Source organism: Mesoplodon densirostris, chromosome 1, assembly GCF_025265405.1.
Source record: "Mesoplodon densirostris isolate mMesDen1 chromosome 1, mMesDen1 primary haplotype, whole genome shotgun sequence".
Classification (NCBI taxonomy): Eukaryota; Metazoa; Chordata; class Mammalia; order Artiodactyla; family Ziphiidae; genus Mesoplodon; species Mesoplodon densirostris.
The window spans coordinates 102,743,976-102,769,375 of record NC_082661.1 but is presented as its reverse complement, the minus strand read 5'-3'; the positions used below and the strand labels follow the sequence as shown (position 1 = coordinate 102,769,375).

The window sequence follows — 25,400 nt, the reverse complement described above, 5'->3', positions numbered from 1 at the left end:
GCAATTACTGTACTTATTCATAGACTCTTGAATATTAATTTGAACCATAGAACTATTTTTATTTCCCTCTCTCCTTTACGTTATGGGAGTTTCCAGTCTTTCCTATAGGTTCGCAGTATTTTAAAACTCTCAATTCCTCTTCCCATTTATTCCATTCTTTTCTGTCTGGGATTCACTTTTTTTTTTTTTTTTTTTTTTTTTTTTGCGGTACGCGGGCCTCTCACTGTTGTGGCCTCTCGCGTTGCGGAGCACAGGCTCCGGACGCGCAGGCTCAGCGGCCATGGCTCACGGGCCTAGCCGCTCCTTGGCATGTGGGATCTTCCCGGACCGGGGCACGAACCCGTGTCCCCTGCATCGGCAGGCGGACTCTCAACCACTGCGCCACCAGGGAAGCCCTGGGATTCACATTTTAATTATGGTTCTCCTGTGACCTTTTATCCTCCATATTGATTGGCTTCTTATCCTGGCCTTAAATTTCCCTCTTTCTTTTTGCTTAGCAGTCAGTGTCATCAGCAGATATGGAAAGCCTACTCAGACACAATGCGGCAGACAGGAAGAACAGGAGCCACAGGGTGGAGTAGAGGGAACATGCTGGCAACCAGCGGAAAAGGGAGTGTCTGGAGAGGCAGAGAGGGAGTGCGGCCAGAAACACTCAACCATCTGCAGCAGTGCCTGCTGTCACAGGCAGAACAGGGATGCCAAACAGAGGGGAACAGGGCTGCAAGGTGGCAGCAGTACCCGACGAAGCTGGGGGGGAATGGGACATGAAGCTGGTGTCAAGGCTGAATCAGAGAGCAATACTTTCCATCTGTGATGTTTGAACATGAACAGTTGAAACAAGGCTGCATTTTAGATGTACGTGGTCAAGAGCATAGGCTCTGGAGAATTCAATCTCCAACTCCACTGTCTATTGTGTAACTTTGAACAAGTGGCTTAATGTCTCATAACTTCAGCATGAATTGTAGGATGGGATAATTATACAGAATTCATAAGATTTTTTTTAACATTTATTTATTTGGTTGTGCCGGGTCTTAGTTGTGGCTTGCAGGCTCCTTAGTTGTGGCAGGTGGGCTCCGTAGTTGTGGCATGTGAACTCTTAGGTGCGGCATGCATGTGGGATCTAGTTCCCTGACCAGGGATCAAACCCAGGCCCCCTGCATTGGGAGCTCGGGGTCTTAACCACTGCGCCACGAGGGAAGTCCCAGAATTCATAAGATAAATGAACACAAAGTGTCCAGTGGTATACTAATAGGGGCCAATATTATAGTTATTATTGCTGTTATTGTTTACTACTGTTAAAATAATGCTACTCACTCTGATTAGCTGACCAGTAGGAAAAATCCCCAGAGAGGAAAGCAAATAAATAATGGGAAAAGCAAGGCCTTTGGTGTGCTTTTCTAATCTTTAGGGTGATCCAGGAAATGAATGGAAAGAAAAATTTCAATTAACTCATTTTGACTTAGCAGCATGGAAGAAACAGCTAAATGGCCTTGAAAACTAGTCAGCCTGCAGATATGGAAATTTATTTCAGATCTTTCTCCATGGAAGATATTTATCTTTGTGTTTTAATTAACTACTATAGCATTTATCCTGAATTTTATTAAGAAACCAATTTCATTCAGAAATTTTAAAGATTAATGTAATCTTAAATCACTAATAAAATGTCTTCATGTACATTTCATTTGGACTTTTAATTTTATAACAAAGGAGGCAAAATCTGCTTACAAAAATTGGTTTTGACATGGAAAATATTAGAAATCCTAACTAGAATAAAGTGCAGTCCATCTTAAACACTTCAAATATTTTTAAAAAGCAATAAAATGTTCTTTTTTTAAAAAAATATTTTTGGCTGCACCGTGTGGCATGTGGGATTCTAGTTCCCCAACCAGGGATGGAAACTGCGCCCCCAGCATTCGAAGTACGGCGTCCTAACCACTGGACCGCCAGGGCAGTCCCAAAATGTTCTTTCAAAGTAAGTTATTTGTGGATGGAATTAATACAATGCTTCCAACTAAAGCACTATTCTAAAGAGACGACTGCTTTTTAAATATATCAAGAACTTAAATTATGAAATGACATTAAGTACTTATTTTACTAGAAAACATTACATGGTAAAATTACACCTGAAACTCATGATGATTTGGCTTCCCTTCTATATTAAAAACTTCATACTTTCTGCTTGTTTTACGTGATTGCATTTGATGGTACAAATGTCATTCTCAAGAACTGTTTCACTGGATTCTGGAAACTTAACATGTTCCTCCAAAATTATTTTGGTTTTCATCATTCTCTCAGGCAGGTCTCTTATAACTTGTTTAATATACAGTGTTTAAGAGATTCTGACTCATAAAAGACAAGATGGTACCTAAAACAAAACATGAGTTTGGGGACTGAGTTCTTTTGCAGACCCAGAATATGGGAGAGTTATGAATAATTATCTTTGGAGACGCCCAGAAAGGGGCCGTGAGAGGTGTGGATACAGTGGCTCACAAATAAGGTAGGTTAACACCGTAATATAACTGGATAGTTGCCCAGAACCGCTTATTCTTTAAAGAGAGACAAAAGAAGAGATTTTTCTGGCTGTCCTTATGAAGTCTACATGGTTGTTGGTAATCTGGGATTTGCCCACCTGCAGTGAGGGAATCCAACAAGTTTAAAGCCTGTGTCAGTCACTCAAAATTCACAGCTGTGGCAGGGCCTTGTGACACACGGCTTCCAACACGGCCCTACTGATCCTCATCTTCTGGTGTTCACGTCTTTGTGTAGTGCCCTCCCACGCTGACTTACGAGTGCTTTGTATGACCAGTAGAACAGGGCATAATGAGTCATGGTGTATGGCTCCTGAGGCTGGTCAGAAAAGACAGCATGGCATTTCTTTGTTCTCTTGGGTTACTCACTTTGAAATGTTATAAGGGAATGGAGCCTTATTTAATCAGCTATAACTCAAAGTGCTCAAGGATTTGCCCAGAAAGAGAATTTACAATTTGGGAGGGACAAATGATTTATTGGCTACCACTCAGAGAATTTAGTCTTCTCCTTCATTCCTCGTGTTGAGTATCACTCCCACCCTTAAGACAGGTGCTAAGGGGTCCTTCTCCCACTTAACGTTCTGATATAAAAGTGGGGACAGGGCTTCCCTGGTGGCACAGTGGTTGAGAGTCCGCCTGCCAATGCAGGGGATGCGGGTTCGTGCCCCGGTCTGGGAAGATCCCACATGCCACAGAGTGGCTGGGCCCGTGAGCCATGGCCGCTGAGCCTGCACGTCCGGAGCCTGTGCTCCGCTACAGGAGAGGCCACAGCAGTGAGAGGCCCGCGTACTGCAAAAAAAAATGAAGACAGGCTAAGTAGTCCTAGAAAGATCTTAAAAAGAGACTTTCTTAGATAGAGAAAACAAAAGGGAAATAAACAGAGAAAAATACAAAATTACTGTACTTAGTACATATATTACAAAATCTTACTAATATTTGGTCTCTCTCTCTCTCTCTCTCTCTCTCTATATATATATATATATATGCATGCATATGTACATAAATGCACAGAGAAAAGTCTGGAAGCTTAAATGCTAAACTATCATTTACGGTTACCCGTGGAACAGGAGAGGTATGGGATGGCTGGGTATGTGTGGAGGGTGAGGCATGGAAAGAAAAGCAGAGAAGGAAAGGAGACTTGGCTTTTTATATATATATATATATATATATATATATATATATATATTTTTTTTTTTCCGGTACGCGGGCCTCTCACTGTTGTGGCCTCTCCCTTGCGGACTCCGGATGTGCAGGCTCAGCAGTCATGGCTCATGGGCCCAGCCGCTCCGTGGCATGTGGGATCTTCCCGGACCAGGGCACGAACCCGTGTCCCCTGCATCGGCAGGCGGACTCTCAACCACTGCGCCACCAGGGAAGCCCTCACTTGGCTTTTTAAAAAGTCTATTTTGTATTATCTGAAAATTGATGATGAGAATGTATCAATGAATCACTTGTATAATTAAAAAATGAACTGTGTAATATAAAAAACAGAAGTAAAAGCAATCTAGTTACCACATAGAGCTCTCCTATTCTGTGATTATTCTAGGACTACTGGCCACATCAGCCCTTTCCTACTGAATTCTTTAGAATGCTTTGCTACAAACTTTCTGGGTTTCTTTCTTCACTGGCTTCCAGAAGGGATGTGCCTTTCCAAGACCCACTGTCAAAGAGACATCAGAGACATCAAGTTTGGCACCTTCAAGGTCAAAAGAGTGGATTGTGGGACTTCCCTGGTGGCGCAGTGGTTAAGAATCTGCCTGCTAAGGCAGGGGACATGGACTCAAGCCCTGGTCCGGGAAGATCCCACATGCTGCAGAGCGACTAAGCCGGTGTGCCACAACTACTGAGCCTGCGCTCTAGAGCCCGCGAGCCAGAAGTACTGAGCCCGCACCTGGAGCCCATGCTCCGCAACAAGAGAAGCCACCGCAATGAGAAGCCCGCGCACCGCAACAAAGAGTAGCCCCCCACTCACCGCAACTAGAGAAAGCCCGCGCACAGCAACGAAGGCCCAACGCAGCCAAAAAAAAAAAAAAAAAAAAAAAAAAAAAAGGCAGATTGCTCCATTTCCTATTGTACTGGTCAGTGAGAACAACACTAATTCCGGGTAGCAAAACACCCCAAAACACAGTGCTTAAAATAACAATCTTTTTTTTTTTGCAGGTCACTGGCTTCAAGCTGGGGGTGGTTCTAGACCTGCCCCATGTCTCTCATTCTTCTTGTACTAGCAGACTTCCCAGGCATGTTCTTCATATTGTGAAAGGCACGTGTGAGAGAGGCAAGCAGCAACATGCAATACCTCCTAAGGTCAGGCTCAGAACTGTCACACTATCACCCATATTCCTTTGGCCAAAAGCAAGTGGAACGATCTAAGCCCAACGTCTGTGGAGTGCAGAAACAGTCTGTCTCTAATGAGAGGAACTACAAAACCATATTTCAAAGGGCGCGCATGGAGCAGTGAAAAATCGGGAACACTAATGTTATTTACCACTGTTTCTTCCTGGGACTTTCCAGCTTACTTCCAATTGATGGTAGAGGAGATATATTTCTTCTCATGTTAGCTGCAAACAGGAATGATTTGACCCAGCAGGTGAGATCTGTTCCTAACTATAGAAATCAGGCGTTGTTGTTGCATGCTCCTTAATATGCCATGCTAGGGTCACGGAGATGCAGTAGTGCTGATTATTAAGTCCTCACAAATATCAAAGTGGACAATGGTTCCCTTAAGTGATAGGTTTTTTATTTGTTTGTTAGCAGGAAATAGGGGATTAGGAATACTGCCCTAGAAAGGGTGCTGTTTGTAGTATTCTGTTTAATGTGCATAAAAGGTTTCAATGTTATAAGGCTTTATAAATTCTTTAGTTCAAGAGTGGCAAGAGTCGCTATGTTTTACAACTCAGGAATCCATAAAACTTCATCAGAGTTCAGGGGATCTCTCTGACTAACCCTATTTGCTATCCAGGTTTCCCCTACGTTTAAAAGTAAAAATCTCTTAAGAAAAGAAGTACCTAGAGTTGCTTTTTAGGATAGGAAAGAAAGAATCCCCCTCCTCCCCCCACCCCCCGCCTCCGCTCCCCGGTAAATAAACAGGCATTATTAGCTTTAAAAAAGAAAGAGAAGATCATTAAATTCTTCGGCTCTTCAGGGACTTCAATCAGTAGGGCCTTTGACGTTTGAGCCCTACTCTAGGGTTATCTCCATGGTTCCCACGTCACTTTCAAGAACAGATACCACTTGTATTCCTCAGGGTTTCTTCTACGCTCAGGACTGGCTGTGGAGACGCAAAAAGAGTGAGTTTGGAGCCGGGAAACGAACCTGGCGAATCAGTACTGCGCCAGGTCCACCGGAGGGCGGCTGCAGGAGCCCGAAAGGGGACCAGAGTCGGTCCCCACGCGCACCGGGACAGTCACTGCTCTTTGTTAAACAAATACAAGCCAATGCGGCGGCGGCCAAGTGTAGTGGTGGGGGAAGAGATTGAGACGTTTGTGTGCAGAACTGGGCGTAAGAAAGATCACTGAGGCGCTCCAAATGCAGGACAACCCCGGGCACCGTGTCATTGGCTTTTGTGCACTTGAAGGCGCGTGAGTGCCCTGCTCAGAGGTTCCCCTTTGTGTGAAAGTGGGGAAACCAGAAGCATGAGGCTACAGCTGGGTTTTCATTTTCGAATTCGCAGGCACCAAAATCCTCCCGCTCTCACCCACTCCCTCATTCTCGCACCGACGATCCTCGGACTTGGGGTGCTTCTCCGTCCGTCGCCGACCGAGCGAGCAGCGACAATGGCCCGGGGCGGGCGCCCGCAGCTCTCGGGTCAGAGCCAAGGGACCGCCCGCCGCGCTCCGCAGCTGCGCGCTGAGCCCCGCCGCCCGCCCGTCAGCAAACGCGGGCACCAACCGCCGCGCGGCCCGGCCGTTGGGCGGGTGGTAATTTCTGGGAATGGGGCGGGGTCCGCGGGGGTACGAGGCCGGGCATTTGCAAGCGAGCAGGAGAAGGAGGAGGAGGAGGAGGAGCCGGTGGCGCGGAGGGGCGCGAGGCGGTCGGGGCGGGGCTCCAAGAGCGTCACGGGGCGGGGCGGGGCCGAGGGCGGGGCCGGGCGCGCGCTCCGGCCCGCCCGTGGCCCCACCTTCTACTTAGCCCAGGCTTTGGAGTCGAGACAGGAGGGACCCGGGCTAGGAGTTTCAACGACCTCCGGCCCCCACTGACTGTTAGGCTGCCCGAGTGCAGAGCAATCCCTTGAGGAGAAGGGCGGGAGTCCGGAGCTGGGGATGGGGTGACAGCCGGCGCCCGCGTGGGACCTCAGAGAGTGGCGAGGGTGTGTGCGTGCGCTCCGGGCCGGCGGCCGCTGCAGGTGCACGCGCGCCCCTACACGCCTGCCCGCGCTTCGGAGCCCCCGCGCCAGTCCCGGGCCGGGGCCGGAGTCGGGAGCAGGATGGGGGAGCCCCGAGCAGGGAGCGGGACAAGTGGCGAGAGTCTACCTGAGAAGGCGGGCTTGGGAGAAGTTGGGGGCTACAGGACGGGCGAGATTCGAGAGAGCCACCGAGGCCTGGTGGGGGGGCTGGTGGGGGCCGAGGGCGGCGGGGCCCCGCGGGGTATAAATAGCCGGCCTGGGTTTGACAGGCGCGGCGGTGACTGGCAGTGCCGCCCCCCTCGCTGCGTGGGGAGGGGAGGAGCGCTCGGAGCGGGCGGGGTGGGGGAGGCGGACTCGACTGTCCTGTTGGCGGCGGTTGGAGGCCGAGGGGGAGGAGCCGAGGCGGGGGGTGGAGGGAGGGGGCCGGGAGCGGGGCGAGGGCGGGGGCCACCATTGCTCTCCGCGCCGGGCTCAGTGTCGCCGCCGTCGCCTCGGCGATTGGGGGGGGGGGAGTCGGCGGGGCGGCGCGGGCGGGGGGCTCTGCGCGGGGCGGCGCGCCGCTGTTTTGTCTCCTCCTCTCCCAGTGGAGCGGCTCGGGCAGCCGGGGAGGCCCCGGCTCCCTCCGGACGCCCGGCCAACAGCGGCGGCGGCGGCGGCTAGTCCGCGGCCCTGCCGGGAGGGAAGGCAACGCGGCGGTCTTCCCGGGCGACGCGGAGAACAGGTAAGAGCGCGCGGGCCGCGGAGGCTGGTGCGAGGGAGCGCGGAGGGTGCGGCGAGAAAGCCTCGCTGTCCCGAGTGCCACCGCCTCCCTCCGCGCCCCCGCCCCGCGCCTGTGTTGTTGGCTCCGGGGTTTGCGGAGGGTTTTCCGGAGGCTGTGGCGGTGACACCGGCCGGGAGCTGAGGAAGCAGGCTGAGTGCCCCCGGGCAATGGTCGGGGAGCGGGAATTGGAGAAAGGGGAAGGCGGGCGGCGCGCCCGCCCGCGGAGAGCGCGGGGAGCCGGGCAGAGCTGCGCGAAGAGGTTACGGACCCCCGCGGGGGGGATGGGCCGCGCGCAGCTGGTCTCGCAGTGTTTACACCGCCGCGCGAGTCACCTCTGCCGAGAAGCGGACTGAACTGACCCGCCTTATCCCGCGAGGAGGCCAGGGCGGGGGTCCGGCTCCGGAGGAAGCGCGTCCTGGGAGGGTCGGGGAGGGCGGGAGGCTGCGGCCGGCGCCGGGGCAGGGCGGCGAGCCCGGGGCGGGACCTGGGAGGCTCCGGCCGCGTGGGGTGGCGTGGAGGGCTGGAGACCAGTTTCCTTCCCCGTCGGGCCTCATCGCCGCCTCTTACCTTTCCTGCCCTCCGCTGTTAGCTGGCACGGCAGGTTGTACTCGGTCATTCTTTTATTCTCGCTCTGCACGCTGTCCCCCTGCTGCCACTTCCCCCTATCCCCCCGGGAGTGGGGAGGCTGGGCTCTGATAGGAATCTGCTTTTTAAACAAAACAAAAACGGGCTCTGTAACACGCGCGTCCAGTGACCGCCTTCTGGATCCTCTCTTCGCGAAGCTGGCCCTCAGGGACCTTGCTCCTGGATGTTGGCGGGGTGGGGGGGGGGGGGGGGAGGACGCGGGAGGAGGACGGTAAGGGCTCGGCCAGGGCTGGTACTGACTGCCCGAGCAGCTTTGCGAGCTTTGCGAGCAGGGCAGCCGAGTCCCCTCTTGCTCTACTTGGGCATTTTTATTCCATGTCAATAAAGGAAAATATTCCACTACCCCAGGAGTAATCCAGATTGCATAGTTTCTGGTATTTCCCATGTGCCAGCATCCCGGGCGCTCTTTTTTCTAGGAGCTGGCTACGGTGCAGAATAGCCTTTCTTTACGTTCTTAGTACTTCATTAAAGGAGTAAGAGGGGAACACTTTATTGTAAAACTGAATTTCACCCACTTTTTTGTCTTCATGAACATTTATTTCAGCCGTGTGGTTTAAATTTTAATCCGGTGACGATAGAACAGTAATCTGGTGTTTGGTAATCAGATTTGCTTTTTCTTTTTATCTGTGGGTCTGTATGAGAGGTAAATGATGTACTTTGTTTAGTGCCATAATCACAGAATAGTGACAGAATGCACAGAAGAATGTATGCTTTACTAAGATAGGTTTGGATATTTGAGCTTCGGAGTTTCTTCCTTTCTTCCAAAGGTAGAATGACTTTATATAAGACTGGAAACTATTGAATTACATTTAAAGGGGTTTAGGAATAAAGTTTAAATATGAGGTAATACAGTTTACACAGTGAACTCATATGAATATTATTGAGGTATCTCCTAGTAAACACACGAAGTAGAAAACTGATATATCTTGGGCATTTGAAATTTGAAAATTTAATATCAATCTGTTTTTTAAGCTTAGTGACTGAACTAATTGCTTTGATAAATCATTGCTTTTCATTTCAGACACATAAACTCATTTACGAAATAATCACAGTAGGTTGGAAAGAATTTGTAACTTTGAGATTTTTCTGTCCTAGGTAGATAGGTGGGTAACTGCAGCTGTGGTAGGGCGTTACCAGCGCTGATGGCTTCACCTTCTCACAGATCGTACACCGAGGTTTATTGCTGTTGTTGTTGATAACAGCTTTATTGAGATATAATTCACCTACCATTCGATTCACCAATTTAAAGTGTATAGTTCAGTGGTTTTTAATATATTCACAGAGTTGTGAAACTATCACCATCATCAATTTAAAAACATTTTCATCACCCCCCAAAAAGGAACCTCATACCCATTAGCTGTCACTCCCAATTTCCCCCCAGAATCCCCAGCCCTAGGGAGCCGCTAACTACTTTCTGTCTCTATAGATTTGCCTACTCTGGACATTTTCTATAAATGGAATAATACAACGTGTGATCTTTCATAATTGCGTTCTTTGATTTAGCATAATGTTTTCAGAGATCATCCACATTGTAACATGTCATTATTTCATTTCTTTTTACTGCTGAGTAATATTCCATTGTATGGATATACCACATATTATGTATCCATTAATTAGTTGATGGACATTTGAGTTTCTACTTTTTAGCTGTTACAAGTAATGCTGCTACGCACACTTGTGTACAAGTTTTTGTGTGGATATGTTTTCATTTCTCTTGGATATATACACTTTTAAAAAAATAGCTTTTTGAGTTATCATTTAATATCAAAAAATTAATCCTGAGAGAAAATTCAATGATTTTTTAATAAATACATTGAGTTCTTAAATTATCACCACAAGCCAATTTTAGAACGTGTCATCACTTCTGAAAATTCTCTCTAACCTCTTTGCCGTTAACCCTTATGGGGACACTCCTGGCCCCAGGCAACCACTGATTTGTGTTTCGTTTCTGTAGATTTGCCTTTATCTTTTGTATAAATGGAAACATACAATATGTAGTCTTTTGCATCTGGCTTCTTTCACTTAGCATAGTGTTTTGGAGAGTCATCCATATTGTAGCATGTGTCAGTATTTTGTTCCTTTTTATTACTGAATAGTATTTTAATGTGTGGTTATACCATATTTTGTTTATCTGTTGACCAGTTGACGGACATTTGGATTGTTTCCAGTTTTTTGACTGTTGCAAATAATGAAGCTTGAAAGTTTGAGTGCGAGTCTTTATGTGGACATATGGTTTCATTCTCTTGGGTAGATGCCTAGGAATAGAATTGCTGGGTCATCTGTTTAACTTTTTAAGAAGCTACCAAACTGTTTTTGAAAGTGGCCTTACATTTTATATTCCTAACAGCGATGTGTGAGAGTTAGTTTTTTCACACCTTTGTCAACACTTGTTATTGTCTGTTTTATTTTAGCCATGGTACTGGGTGTGAAGTGTTTAAATCATAGTGATTTTAATTTGCATTTTTCCTAAAGATGTAAGGTGTTAAGCATTTTTTCATATGATATTCATTCATATATCCTTTTGGGTGAAATAGCTATTCAAATCTTTTGCCAGTTGTCTTACTATAATTTAGTTATAAGAGTTTTTTATACATTCTGGATGTAAGTCCTTTCTTAGATACATGATTTACAAATATTTGATTACAAATATTACAGTCTATGGCTTTTTTCTTTTCTTCATTTTTACTGGAGTCTTTTGAAGCACAAAAGTTTTAGTTTTTTTTTTTTTTTGCGGTACGCGGGCCTCTCACTGTTGTGGTCTCTCCCGTTGCGGAGCACAGGCTCCAGACACGCAGACTCAGTGGCCATGGCTCACGGGCCCAGCCGCTCTGCGGCATGTGGGATCTTCCCGGACCGGGGCACGAACCCATGCAGGCAGACTCTCAACCACTGCGCCACCAGGGAAGCCCAAGTTTTAGTTTTGATGGAGCTTAATTTCCCAATTTTTCTTTTATGGATCATGCTTTTGTTGTTTTAAGAACTCTCCCTCATCCAAGATCTTGAGGATTTTCTCCTTTGTTTTCTTCTAGATGTTTTATAGATTTTGCTATTATATGTAGATTTGTGATCTATTTTGAGTTAATTTTTGTGTATGGTGTGAAATAAGGGTCTAAATTCACCTGTTATATATGGGTTGTCTTAGCACCGTTTGTTGAAAAGACTGTCATTTCTCCATTGATTGTAATTGTAAATATTTAATTCTGGACTTTCAGTTCTGTTTCATTATCTGTATGTCTGTCCTTTGGCTAGTACCACCCTGTCTTGATTACTGTGCATTATGGTAATTTATGAAACCAGGTAGTGTAAGCTCTTAAATTTTGTTCTTACTTTTGAAAATTGTGGCTATTGTGGGTTATATATAAAAATTTTGAAATTGACTTGTCAGTGTCTGCGAAAAAAGTTTTGGAATTTTGATGGGGAATGCATTGAATCTGTAGATCAGTTTGGGATGAATTACCATCTTACAATATTGAGTTTCCTAATACATGAAGATGAAAATTTTTTTTAATTTATTGATCTTTAATTTTTCTAAGTGATGTTTTAAAATTTTCAGTGTACACATCTTTTACTTAAAAATTAAAAAAAATGTTATTGTGGTAAGAAAACTTAACATGAGATCTACCCTCTTTTTAAGAATACAGTACAGTGTTGCTAACTATAAACAGAGTTGTATAGCAGATTTCTATACATGGTAGAAGTTTGCTTTTTAATTCTGTTTTGTTCAGAGTTTTTATCATGAATGGGTATTAGATTTTATCAGATGCTTTTTCTGCATCTCTTAGTAAGACCAGCTGTCACGGTTTGCTCATGACTGTCCTGGTTTTAATGCCGGAACACCTGCATCTTGGGAAACCCTTCAGTCCCAGATAAACCAGAATGGTTGGTCACCTTAATGTCTGAGATGATCATGTGGTTTCTGTCCTTTATTCCACTAATATAGTGTATAATATTAATTGATTTTTAGCAACTAAACCAGCCTTACATTCCTGGGATAAATCCCACTTGGTCATGGTATATAATTCTTATTATATGTTGCTGGATTTAGTTTGCTAATGTTTAATTGAACATTTTTGTGTCTATATTTATGTAAGATACTGGTCTGCAGTTTTCTTGTGATGTCTTTGGATTTTGCAATATGGTAATACATATTAATCCCAGAATAAATTCGGAAGTGTTCCCTCTTCTATTTTCTGTAAGAGTTTGTGAAGGATTAGTATGGCTACCTCCTTGAATATATTTGATAGAAGTCGCCAGTAAGACATCTGGGCCTAGATTTTTCTTTTTGGGAGATTTTTAAACTACTAATTCAGTTTCTTTACTTGTTATAGATCTATTCAGATTTTTTGCTAAGTTTTAAATTATTAGTTTTGGTAATTGTGTTTCTAGGGGTTTGTCTATTTCATCTAAGCTATTTAATATTTTTGGCATACACTTTATAATATTCCTATATATGCTTTTAATTTTGCAAGCATAGGTAGTGTTGTTGCTTTTTCATTCCTAATTTTGGCAGCATGTGTCTTCTCTCTTTTTTACTTGGTCATTTTAGCTAAAGGTTTGTCAGTTTTGTTGCTCTTTTCAAGGTAAAAAGTTTTGGTTTAATTGTTTTTTTCTCAGTTGTTCTTCTGTTTTCTACTTCACTGATTTCCATTTTAATCTTTATAATTTCCTCCCTTCTTGCTTGAGATTTTGTTTGCTTTTCTCTTTCTGGTTTCTTAAGGTAGAAGCTTAGGTTATTGATTTGATATCTTTCTTCTTTTCTGATATAGGCCTACATTTCCTTCCAAACATTGTTAGCTGCCATATGTTTTTATATGTTCTGCTTTTTAAAATTTTCATTCATATTTCCTAATTTCCTCTGTGATTTCTTCTTTGACCCATGGGTTATTTAGAAATGTATTGTTTAATTTCCAATTATTTGGGGATTCCCTAAATTTCACTGTTGCTGATTTCTAATTTAATTCCCCTGTAGTAAGACAAGATACTTTGTATTTTTCTCATTTTAAATTTATTGAGACATTCTTACTGCCTAGTATGTAATCTATTATGAAGAAAGTTTGGGACTTCCCTGGTAGTCCAGTGGTAAGTAATCCGCCTTCCAATGCAGGGGATACGGGTTCAATCCCTGGTCGTGGAACTAAGATCCCACGTGCCGTGGGGCAACTAAGCCCGTGGGGCAACTAAGCCCATGTGCCTCAACAAGAGAGCCTGTGTGCCACAAACTATGGAGCCGATGTGCCCTGGAGCCCATGCACCACAACTAAAGAGAGAAAAAAACCCACATGCTGCAACTAGAGAGAAGCCCGCATACCACAGCTAGAGAAGCCTGTGGGCGGCAACGAAAGATCCCTCATGCTGCAACTAAGACCTGATGCAGCCCAATAAATAAATAAATAAGATGAAAAGAAAGAAAAAAAGAATGTTCTATGAGTGCTAGAAAGGTTTTGTTGGGTGGAATGTTTTACAGGTGTCAAATCAAGTTGGTTCTTTGTGCTTATTTTCTGTCTAGTTATTCTATTAATTATTGAGAGTGAGATTCTAAAATCTCTATTATTATTGAACTGTCTGTTTTTCCTTTCAGTTCTGTCAAATTTTTTTTATAGTTATTTATTTATTTTTGGCTGCATTGGGTCTTCGTTGCTGCGCGCAGGGTTTCTCTAGTTGCAGTGAGTGGGGGCTACTCTTGTGGTGCGCGGGCTTCTCATTGCGGTGGCTTCTCTTATTGCGGAGCACGGGCTCTAGGCGTGCGGGCTTCAGTAGTTGCAGCACGTGGGCTCAGTAGTTGTGGCTCACGGGCTTTAGAGCACAGGCTCAGTAGCTGTGGCTCACGGGCTCTAGAGCGCAGGCTCAGTAGTTGTAGTGCACGGGGCTTAGTTGCTCCGCAGCATGTGGGATCTTCCTGGACCAGGGCTCGAACCCATGTCCCCTGCATTGGCAGCCAGATTCTCAACCAGTCCACCACCAGGGAAGGCCAGTTCTGTCAATTTTTGCTTCATATTTTTGGGGCACTGGTGCTAGGTATGATATACATATATAATAATACACATACATACACCTTATAGTAGTATTTTGTCTGGTGTTAGTGTAGCTACCCAGCTCTGTTGTGCTTACTGTTTGCATTCTGTATCTTTTTCTGTCTTTTTACTTTCAACTTATTTGTTTTTGAATCTAAAGTGTATCTTACAGTATATAGTTAAAATGCCTATTTAGGGCTTCCCTGGTGGCGCAGTGGTTGAGAGTCCGCCTGCCGATGCAGGGGACACGGGTTCGTGCCCCGGTCTTGGAAGATCCCACATGCCGCGGAGCAGCTGAGCCCGTGAGCCATGGCCGCTGAGCCTGCGCGTCCGGAGCCTGTGCTCCACAACGGGAGAGGCCACAATGGTGAGAGGCCCGCGTACCGCAAAAAAAAAAAAAAAAAAAAAGCCTATTTAAAAAAATAGTTTGACCACTTCTGCCTTTTGATTGGAAGGTTTAATCTGTTCACATTTAATGTAATAGTTGATATTCAGATTTATGCAGTTTTGCTAGTTACTTTCCATACGTCTCATTTCTTTTTTATTTTATTTATTTTATTTTTATTTTTTTTTATAAATTTATTTATTTATTTATTTTTGGCTGTGTTGGGTCTTCGTTTCTGTGCGAGGGCTTTCTCTAATTGTGGCAAGCGGGGGCCACTCTTCATTGCGGTGCGCGGGCCTCTCACTATGGCAGCCTCTGTTGTTGCGGAGCACAGGCTCCAGACGTGCAGGCTCAGTAGTTGTGGCTCACGGGCCTAGTTGCTCCGAGGCATGTGGGATCTTCCCAGACCAGTTCTCAAACCCGTGTCCCCTGCATTATTAGCAGGCATATTCTCAACCACTGCGCCACCAGGGAAGCCCTCTTTTTTATTTTTTTGATTGTCTTCTACTCCCTGTTCTGTAGTTGCTAGATATTTTCCGGGGTATCATTTTAATTCCTTTGTTAGTTTATTAACTGGATTTTTTAGTTATTTTCTTAGGTTGCTTTAGGGATTACAGTGTGTGTCTCAATTTATCACAGTTTACTTCAGAATTGACTAATTTAATTGTAGTAAAATGTAGAAAATTTGCTCCATTTTCTCCCCCCTCCTGTCTGTTAGTATTGTCACGCATATTAAACTTTTATGTTCTAGAAGCCCAACAATACAGTTTTATAATATTTTAATGCAACTGTATGTCTTTAAAGATAGTTAAGGGAAGAACAAGTATTTTTTTTTTTTTTTTTTTTTAAAGAAGATGTTGGGGGGGGTAGGAATTTATTTATTTATTTATTTTTGCTGTGTTGGGTCTTCGTTTCTGTGCGAGGGCTTTCTCTAGTTGTGGCAAGCGGGGGCCACTCTTCATCGCGGTGCGCGGGCCTCTCACTGTTGTGGCCTCTCCCATTGCAGAGCACAGGCTCCGGAGGCGCAGGCTCAGCAGCCATGGCTCACGGGCCCAGCCGCTCCGCGGCATGTGGGATCTTCCCAGACCAGGGCTCGAACCCGTGTCCCCTGCATTAGCAGGCAGACTCTCAACCACTGCGCCACCAGGGAAGCCCAGAACAAGTATTTTTAAAGTTTTTTTTTTTTTTTTTTTACCATGTATTTACCATTTATGTGATCTTTATTTCTTTTTATGTATTTGAGTTATGGGCTGGTTATTCCTTTCAGTCTGGTGGACTTCCTTTTGGATTTCTTGTAAGGAAAGTCTGTTATTAATGAATTATCTCAGTCTTTGTTTCTTGGGATTGTTTTTATTTTGCCTTTATTTTTGAAGAATAGTTTTGCTGGATATAGAATTCTTTGTTACACTTGTTTCCTTTTAGCATTTTGAATATGTCATCTCCTGTTTTCTGGCCTTCATTGTTTCTGATGAGTTATTTTTCTTTTTGTGCGTTCAAGATTTCCTGTCTTTAGTCAACAGTTTTACTGTGGTATGTCTAGGTGTGGATCTCTATGTGTTAATCATACTTTGGATTCAGTAAACTTAAATGTAGAGATAACCATATTTTAAACATTTGGTAAGTTCTAAGTATAGTTTCTTCAAGTACTTTTTCTATCCTTTTCTCTCTTTCCTTTTCTTCTGGGACTCTCATTACATGTAAGTTGGCATGCTTGATGGTATTCCTAAGTCTCTGAGGCTCTGTTCATTACAAGATTTTTTTTTAAAAATTCTTTTCTGTTCTTCAGAATTGGTAATTTCTATTGGTATATCTTCAAGTGCATTGGCTCTTTCTTCTGTCATCTCCAACCTGCTTTTTGAACTCTGCTAGTGAATTTAAAATTTTGGTTCTTAATACTTTTCAACTCTAGAATTGTTATACTTTTCAACTCCAGGATTTCCATTTTATTCTTTTTAAAAATAATATCTGTATCTTTATTGACATGAGTTATATGAGTTACAGTTGTCATACTTTCCTTTAATTCTTTAAATGTGGTTTCTGTATTTGGAGATAAAATTAAATTTTAGATAGAAGATGATACCTAAACTATGTGTTAAATCCTAAAATGGAGTTTGCTTTATTTCTAAATTATATTCAATATTTTCATCTGTATTTCATGATATGTATGAAAGTATATTACTCATAAATGCTAAATTTCATCTGATAGTTTCTTTTCAAACATAATTAACAATTTACTTATAATTACTAGTGTTTATTGGAAAGTAGGATCAGTGTACAATTTGAAAGACATGCCATTAATTCTGAAACCTTAGTTCATTCCCTGAACTGATCATACAGTATAAAGTCTACTTGTTTGTCCATATTTCTTGCTGCTTAATTCTCTCATGGTAAATGCTAATTGGTAGGAAAAAATGGAAGAAGCCTAAGAGAGCAATATAATGAGTTAGAATGGTTATAAGGTATCAAAATCTTCATATGAGCCTGTACATTTAGTAGTATAGTATTATTCATTTTAGGTCCTTGAGAGATTGTAGTAAATAAGATAAATGCAGTACTTGTTCTCATGGAACCTTATATTCTGTTAGAGGAGACATGCATTAAACATATAAACAAGATAATTTTAGAGAATGATAAATATAGTGAACAAATAAAATAGGGTAATGTGATCTCAAATAGAGAATGATGGGGCAGCTACCTGGAAATGTGATATAATTTGGGGGAGGAGAGCCATGAAGGAAATGTCTCTCTGAAGAGGTGGTATTTGAAGTGAGATCTGCATGATGTGTGAGGAGGATTCAGTCTGTGGATGATCTGGAAGACCCTTGTAGCCTAGAGAACAGGAGGTGCAGAATAAGCTTGGTGTGTTGTAGGAATAGGGCCAGTGTGGCTGGAGCTCAGCAAGCCAGTGAAAGAGAAATGAGGGATGGATGAGATCAGAGAGGTGGGGTGGGCTACCCCTGGGTTGAACTTTATAAAGACCATGTTAAAGAGTTTAGATTTTTTTCTAAGTGTGGTGGGAAAACAGTGGAAAAATATTTCAGCGACTTCCATTCTTGACGCAAGAGTTAATTTACAGCCCAGTATATAATTTTATTCTTTTTTTTATTTTTACTTTTGGCTGCGTTGGGTCTTCGTTGCTGCGTGTGGGCTTTCTCTAGTTGCGGCGAGCGGGGGCTACTCTTTGTTGCAGTGTGAAGGCTTCTCATTGTGGTAGCTTCTCATGTTGCGGAGCATGGGCTCTAGGCGCACAGGCTTTAGTAGTTGCAGCATGCAGGCTCAGTAGTTGCAGCGTGTGGGCTCTGGAGCACAGGCTCAGTAGTTGCGGAGCACGGGCTTAGTTGCTCTGTGACATGTGGGATCTTCTCGGACCAGGGATCAAACCCGTGTCTCCTGCATTGGCAGACGGATTCTTAAGCACTGAGCCACCAGGGAAGTCCTATAATTTTATTGTTTAACAGCTTCTGAGTGTGAATAAATATTTCTAGGGTTTTCTATGAATGATTTTAGCTTTATAAAGAATAGAAGGGAAAATAACTTCTTCCTTGAAATTTAACTATCTAAAAATAAGACAAAAACCCAATATCTGTAAAACTTTGAATTTGTAGTACAGTTATAGAAATGGCAGAGATTCTTGCCCAGTGATTAGAGTTGGAGGTACAATGGAGAAGATGATATTTAGTCCTTTAAATAAAAATAAGCATGCGTTTGTTCATTGATCTATTCATTATACATTCTACAGGCCCTGTAAGCACCCATGATCCAGGGCCTGTGGGGAAGGTATAAACCTTGGCTTAATTAGGTAAAGGGAGATAATCTTGTAAATAGTTATAGTTTAGGCCTCAGAGTGAGAGACTGGGTGCACATTTTCCCCTAGTTGCTTCTGCAGGGGCCTTTTTATTTAACATTATGAGAAAGTTTATATTTTGGTTCCAGGTAAATATGGGTAAATCTTAATTAGCATATAAAGTCTATACCTGAGAATCTTTGTTTCTTGCTAATACAGAATTACAGTCCAACATTTCTTTCTAAAAAACAAATAGAAAATAAGCTCTGAAATAAGTCAGAAAGAGAAAAACAAATGCCATATCTAACACATATATATGGAATCTAAAAAAAAAAAAAAGTTCTGAAAAACCTAGGGGCAAGACAGGAATAAAGATGCAGACATAGAGAATGGACTTGAGGACACGGGGAGGGGGAAAGGTAAGCTGGGACGAAGTGAGAGAGTGGTATGGACATATATACACTACCAAACGTAAAATAGATAGCTAGTGGGAAGCAGCCACATAGCACAGGGAGATCAGCTCGGTGCTTTGTGACCACCTAGAGGGGTGGGATAGGGAGGGTGGGAGGGAGGGAGATTCAAGAGGGAGGAGATATGGGGATATATGTATATGTATAACTGATTCACTTTGTTATAAAGCAGAAACTAACACACCCTTATAAAGCAATTATACTCCAATAAAGATGTTAAAAAAAAAAAAAAGTTCAACCCTAAAGAGACCAAAGGAGAAAGAATTTCTGATACTGCCACTTTCTCCCTAAGGCCTACAGAACTTATATGAGAGAATTTGTGAGTTAAATAATTAATTCCCTCCTCCTGCCACCCCCTTTTTTTGGAAAGGGAAAAAAGATATGTATGCTTATGTAGATAAGGGAGATGTAATTCCCATTTAGCATATTTTAAGCCTTCTAATCAGCTCATGTTATGAGTCAATAAAGGAAGTAGGTAGAAAAATCTCCCAGGGGTGGGATGGGAGAGGTTCTATATGATTCGTTCACAGTTACAGTGTTAAAAACACTTGTATAATCATGAGGCAGAAAAACTTTAAGAGCACAGAGTCTGGAGCCAGATGGCTTAGGTTGAAATTCTGACTTTCTCATTTGTTTGTTTGACCTTGAGTAAGTTACTTTAAAAAAAAAAAAAAAATTGCCCGGTGCCTCAGTTTCCCCAAATGTAAAATGGGGAATTATACCTGTTTTGTAGGATTGTGTAGATTAAATAGATTAATACATGTAGTGAGTTTAGAATAATGCTGGCATAGAGTAATTGCTCTATAAATGTTAACTACTGTTATCCCTTCATTGTTTGGAAGAAGAAGAAAATGTACTCTAAGCTAAGCTAGTTATCGAGTTACCTCTAGGATAAATTCACATTAATGAATTCATATCCTGTCAAACCAGATTATTAAAAAAGGTTGTTGTGAAGAGCAGTTCTTTGCTTCCTTTTAAGTCACGGTAGTGAAGAAGTTGGCGAAGGTTTTAGAATTATCTGCACTAGGGTCTTTTTTTTTTTTTAAATAAATTTATTTATTATTTATTTATTTATGGCCGCGTTGGGTCTTCGTTGCTGCGCGCGGGCTTTCTCTAGTTGCGGGGAGCGGGGGCTACTCTTCGTTGCGGTGCGTGGGCTTCTCATTGTGGTGGCTTCTCTTGTTGCGGAGCACGGGCTCTAGGCCCACAGGCTTCAGTAGTTGTAGCTCGCGGGCTCTAGAGCGCAGGCTCAGTAGCTGTGGCACATGGGCTTAGTTGCTTCACAGCATGTGACATCTTCCCAGACCAGGGATTGAACCCATGTCCCCTGCATTGGCAGGCGGATTCTTAACCACTGCGCCACCAGGGAAGTCCTGCACTAGGGTCTTGAGGATGGCAGTTGCTGGATTGGCAATTTATCTCTCCTTCAAAAAGAAAACTTTTCCCAGTTTGCTTTGCTGAATAGAACCTAAGTAGATTTTAGGCTTCTTGATGACTGGGAATCTGCCATATACCCTGATCACGTCTAGCTTCAGCTTCCTGTAAAGCAGTTGCTTGACTACCTTAAGCCAGTTGAAACAAGTCTTTTAAGTCTTTTATGTGTCTCTCTTTGGATGTACAAGAGGCCATTGTGACCATTTTTGAGACTTCTTAAACGTCTGTGCAATGGTCAGGGGATGAGCCAGTGACTTTGATTTTGCTACTTTTTTCCTAACCAGACCTCCTAGTACATATTCTCCTGTCTGATTCTTACTTGATTTGGAAGTGTGCTTATTCACAGAATATACAGGCTAAACATTTATTTCCACCATTTAGTATTTCTTACAAATAGTTCATAGAATAAGTCTAGAAATGAATATTCATATAAGTTTAGGGTTACTGATTAATAATGAGACCTTTGGGGACTTCCCTGGTGGTCCAGTAGTTAAAGCTCTGCTTCTGCTACAGGGGGCGTGGGTTTGATGCATGCTGTGCAGTGTGGCCAAAAAAAAAAAAAAAAAAAAAAAAAAATCAGACCTTCGTTGCTTATCTTCATCCTCAAGATAGGTTGGATTCTAAGATGTGCTTAATGTGATCTCTTCCTCCATATACTTACTATGGCCTTTATTATTACTGCCCTACAATTTGAGCCTGTGTGAAATGGTAACAGAGATTAGGAGGATAAAAATATTAAAGGAGTATAGATAGCTAGGCAGCAGTATCATTTTTAGCTCCAGTGGTAATTGTGGGTAGCGCAGTCAGGTTGATTTTGTCTTGCCATCTCTTTGCTCATCAGTTCTTTAAATAACTCTAATGTTTGATTATTCAGAGTATTTTAAGATGATATTTCCCTCTTAGATTTTCACCATCACAAAATAAATTGAACAAACCAGGATTTGTTAGGTTATACCCAGGAACCTGGCCATTGTAGTTCTTTGGATGATGAAGAAACAACCAAAACATGCCTGGCAAGAAAAGCATCAAAATACCTTAAACAGAACTTAGATGAAATCACAGATTATCTAAGTTCATTTCTTATCTATGTGTTATTCTATGACTGTGTGTCAAAACTCAGGGCCGTGAGTAAATAAGGATTTTAAGATATTATTATCCATGGTATGGGACTCCTGAAATGCAGAATTGTTTTATGGTTGGCAGGTTATCGATATTTTACTTAATTTTCCAGTTAGCCTCTTCAATCTATTTATTCTATAAAATGAGCTCTAAGATCTCTTCCAGTAATTTCATGTAATTTCTCTTATACTGTAAATTTCTAGCATGCAGTTTAAAATATCTAGATCAATCACCTTGCCCTAAAGTAAGTCCCATGACATGACCACTTGCTGCCCAAATAATTTCCAGCCCTGACTTGTGGGCCCAAATATTTGTCAATTGTATACTGCTCAGACTTAGTTCCATTTTCAGAGGGGGATTCTTCTTTCTTTAAAAGATTCATTAGTTTACTTTTTATCCCTTTAAAATGTACTAATTTTTGTTTTAACAAGTTAGAAGAATGAACATCTCAGTTTTGCATGAGGAGCAGTTAGGTTTTAGGTATAATCATCTGTTACTGCTTTATTCTTAATAGGAAGCTTTGGCAATATATACAGCTCTGATTGATCCTATCAAAGACATAATAATAATAAAGTTACATTCATTCAATACTCATAGTGTGCCAGGCACTTTATGTAAAGGATTAAAAGAACTAAACACACCGACTTCCTAGAGTTGTTTTACTATCTTATTATGGATGAGGATATTGAAGTTTAAAGAGATAATTAACTGCCCAAGATTATGTAGTCACAGGTAAAGCCAACATTCAACAAATATTTATTGAGCACCTACTGTATTCTGGGGATACAGTTGTGAGTAGGCTCTTAACTGTTAGTCGTACTAGCTCTTAAATATAAAGTATACTGTTAAAATAGTCCTCATGTAATAGGGGGAATAATTATACCTATTTCACAGGGTTATTGTAAGGGTGAAAGGACAATGCATAAAAATGCTTGATTCAGTAACATAGAAATAGAAGAATACATAGTTGAGACTATTGAGGCTATTATTATATTAGCATTATAAACTACATATATAATTCCTGTCAGACTTGGTAGATAATTAAAAAAATAGAACAATGAAAATATGAATCAGAAGTATTTCAGGAATTGAGTTCCAAATTTAAAAGCTTTAATTTTACCAATAAAGTGGCTAAAGAATAATAAGGCTTTTTAGGGGGAGAATTTTCTGATTCCACAGGGAGGTACTAGTTGTGAGTCAAACTGTACATAAGTTTAGATTACAAGCTACAGTTCTTCTTAGTATGATGATAATGTTAATATTGAATAAGAATCTCTTTAATAGGTTAAATTCTAATTTGCAGCATTGTCCTCTCCTTCTTTTAAAGTCAAATTTATTGAAGTTTAGTTTACATGTAGTGAAATTCATCCTTACATTTCCCTGATTTTGACAAATTCATATCATTATGCAGTCACCACCACAGTCAAAATATAGAACATTGCTGTCACCCCCCAAAAGTTCCTTGTGCCCTTTGAGATAACGCCTTCCCACTGATTTGTTTTCTGTTCCTATAGTTTTACTTTTTCTTGAAATGTCCTGTAAATGGAATTGCTGTTCCTTTTTCTGATCCATTAGGTTGTTTAGATATACTTGCTGCAATAGCAGGTAAGGTAATTGTGACCCCCCCTATGCTGACACAACTTTTTTACAAATTAAGAATTGCATTAAGAAGCAATTAAGTCAAAAAATGAACACAACCTGTTGGAAAATTGTAAATAAGTTTGTGAAAGGATTAGTAAATATTATTCAATTTACAAAACATATTTAAAAAGAACCAATTCATGTGAATGGATTTCACACTTTCGATGGGAAACTAATAAAATCAGTTTTCAACCTCTCCTTGGACCCCAGTTGTACAAAATTAGATGAATCATAATCCTTGATTCATGACACAAATAATTTGCCCAGTAATGGCTGTTGTTTGTTTATTTTTAATAATATGATAAATACACATGAGTGCACATTCAGCATGAGAACTAGAGCATTTTGTTTGTTTGTTTTTGGCCGCGCCTCTCGGTTTGCAGGAGGGATCTTTAGTTCCCTAACCAGGGATTGAACTCTGGCCCAGGCAGTGAAAGCACTGAGTCCTAACTACTGGACCACCAGGGAACTCCTGAGAACTAGAACCTTGACAATAATTTATATCACATTTAGCCATGCATGCCTTAATATAATTTATTTTAAAATCTTTAATAGATTTTGGTTGTGTATATTTCTTATTAATTAGTAGGAGTTCTTTTTTTCCCCTGTTTTGGAGGGAGAGGAATTACTTTTCCTAGTGTCTTGTCTTTTGGTTTTGTTTTTGGTTTGCATTGTTATGATTTTTTTTAAAAAATTGGTGTAGTCAAGTTTAGTCATTCTTTGTTTTTTCTGCTTTCCATGTATTTAGTAATTTTTCCTTGAGTTCATGAAGATATTCTATATTTCCTTCTAATTTTGGAAAAAGTTTGTATATTTAGGTCTTTAGTACACCTGTAATTTATTTTGTGAATGGTGAGAGATGGTGATTTAATTTTTGTCTTGTATGGATAATCACTTGTCTCAGCATCATTTAATAGTCTTTTTTTCCCATTGATTTTAACACTGCCTCTTCCTACATTAAGTTTCCAATATGCATGGGCCTTTTTCTGGCCTCTATATTCTGTTCCATTGGTATATTTGGTTATGTCTACACCATTACTTATTGTCTAATTACCATAGACTAGACTAGGTAGGGCAGTTCTTCTCCAGAGGGTTTTGGCTCACTTTTGCCCTTTGTTCTTGTATATCCGCCCCCCCCGCCTTTTTTTTTTTTTCTCTTAACTATCTTTGTCAAGGTTTTTGTAAAACTGTCTTGGGATTTTTGACTGGAAATATATTGAATTTGTTAGATGAATTTGTTGAGCATTGACATCTTTAAGATATTGAGCTTTCCTATCCAAGACTGCCAGGGAATTCCCAAGATTTCTTTAATTTCTTTCAATACATTTATTTTTCTCTGTAGAGTTCCTTGTTAGATTGAGTCTTAGGTATCTTCACATGGCTTGTGGGATTTTTTTTTCCCTGACCAGGGATTGAACCCAGGTCACAGCAGTGAAAGCGCTGAGTCCTCACCACTGCAGTTCCCTAACTGCCGGGGAATTCCCAAGTCTTAGGAGTCTTATATTTTTGTGGTTATTGTAAACGATATCCTTTTTAAAAATTACATTTTCTGGGCTTCCCTGGTGGCGCAGTAGTTGAGAGTCCACCTGCCGATGCAGGGGACACGGGTTCGTGGCCTGGTCCGGGAGGATCCCACATGCCGCGGAGCGGCTGGGCCCGTGAGCCATGGCCGCTGAGCCTGCGTGTCCGGAGCCAGTGCTCCGCAACGGGAGAGGCCACAACAGTGAGAGGCCCGCGTACTGCAAAAAAAAAAAAAAAAAAAAATTACATTTTCTGTTTGTTGCGGGTACATAGAGAAACAGTTGATTTTTATATATGGTAAGTCCCCTACATACGAACGAGTTCCGTTCCAAGTGCGTGTTTGTAAGTCCAGTTTGTTCGTTAGTCCAGCAAAGTTAGCCTAGGAACTTAGCTAACACAATCGGCTGTATAGTACTGTCCTGTAATAGGTTTATAATACTTTTCATATAAATAATACATAAAAAAGAAACACAAAAAATAAAACATTTTTTAATCTTACAGTACAGTACCCTGAAAAGTACAGTAGTACAGTACAACAGCTGGCATCCAGGGGCTGGCGTCGAGTGAACAGGCCAGGAGAGTTCCTGACTGGAGGAGGGAGAGGAGGTGGGAGATGGTAGAGCTGAATCAGGATGGTCCGCAATAAGCGATGGAAGGCAAGCTGCAATTTCACTCACGCCTGACGCTGATGGCCCAGGTTCTATATCTACCCTCTTGAAAAAATAATCCAGTGATGTCTGGGTGGTAGCTCTTTTTTTCT

At 42.1% G+C, this 25,400-nt stretch overlaps 1 protein-coding gene across 5 annotated transcripts in view; it reads left to right on the top strand.

The window, feature by feature from the left end:
• The first annotated feature begins 7,439 nt into the window (after nucleotides 1–7,439).
• The window catches only part of ELF2 (E74 like ETS transcription factor 2), an 89,474-nt gene continuing 71,513 nt past the window's right edge, over nucleotides 7,440–25,400 (top strand). For all 5 annotated transcript variants that reach the window (XM_060106117.1, XM_060106147.1, XM_060106127.1 and 2 more), the window contains exon 1: nucleotides 7,440–7,591. The gene's annotated coding sequence lies outside the window, so the exon portion shown is untranslated. The remainder of the gene's footprint in view (nucleotides 7,592–25,400) is intronic.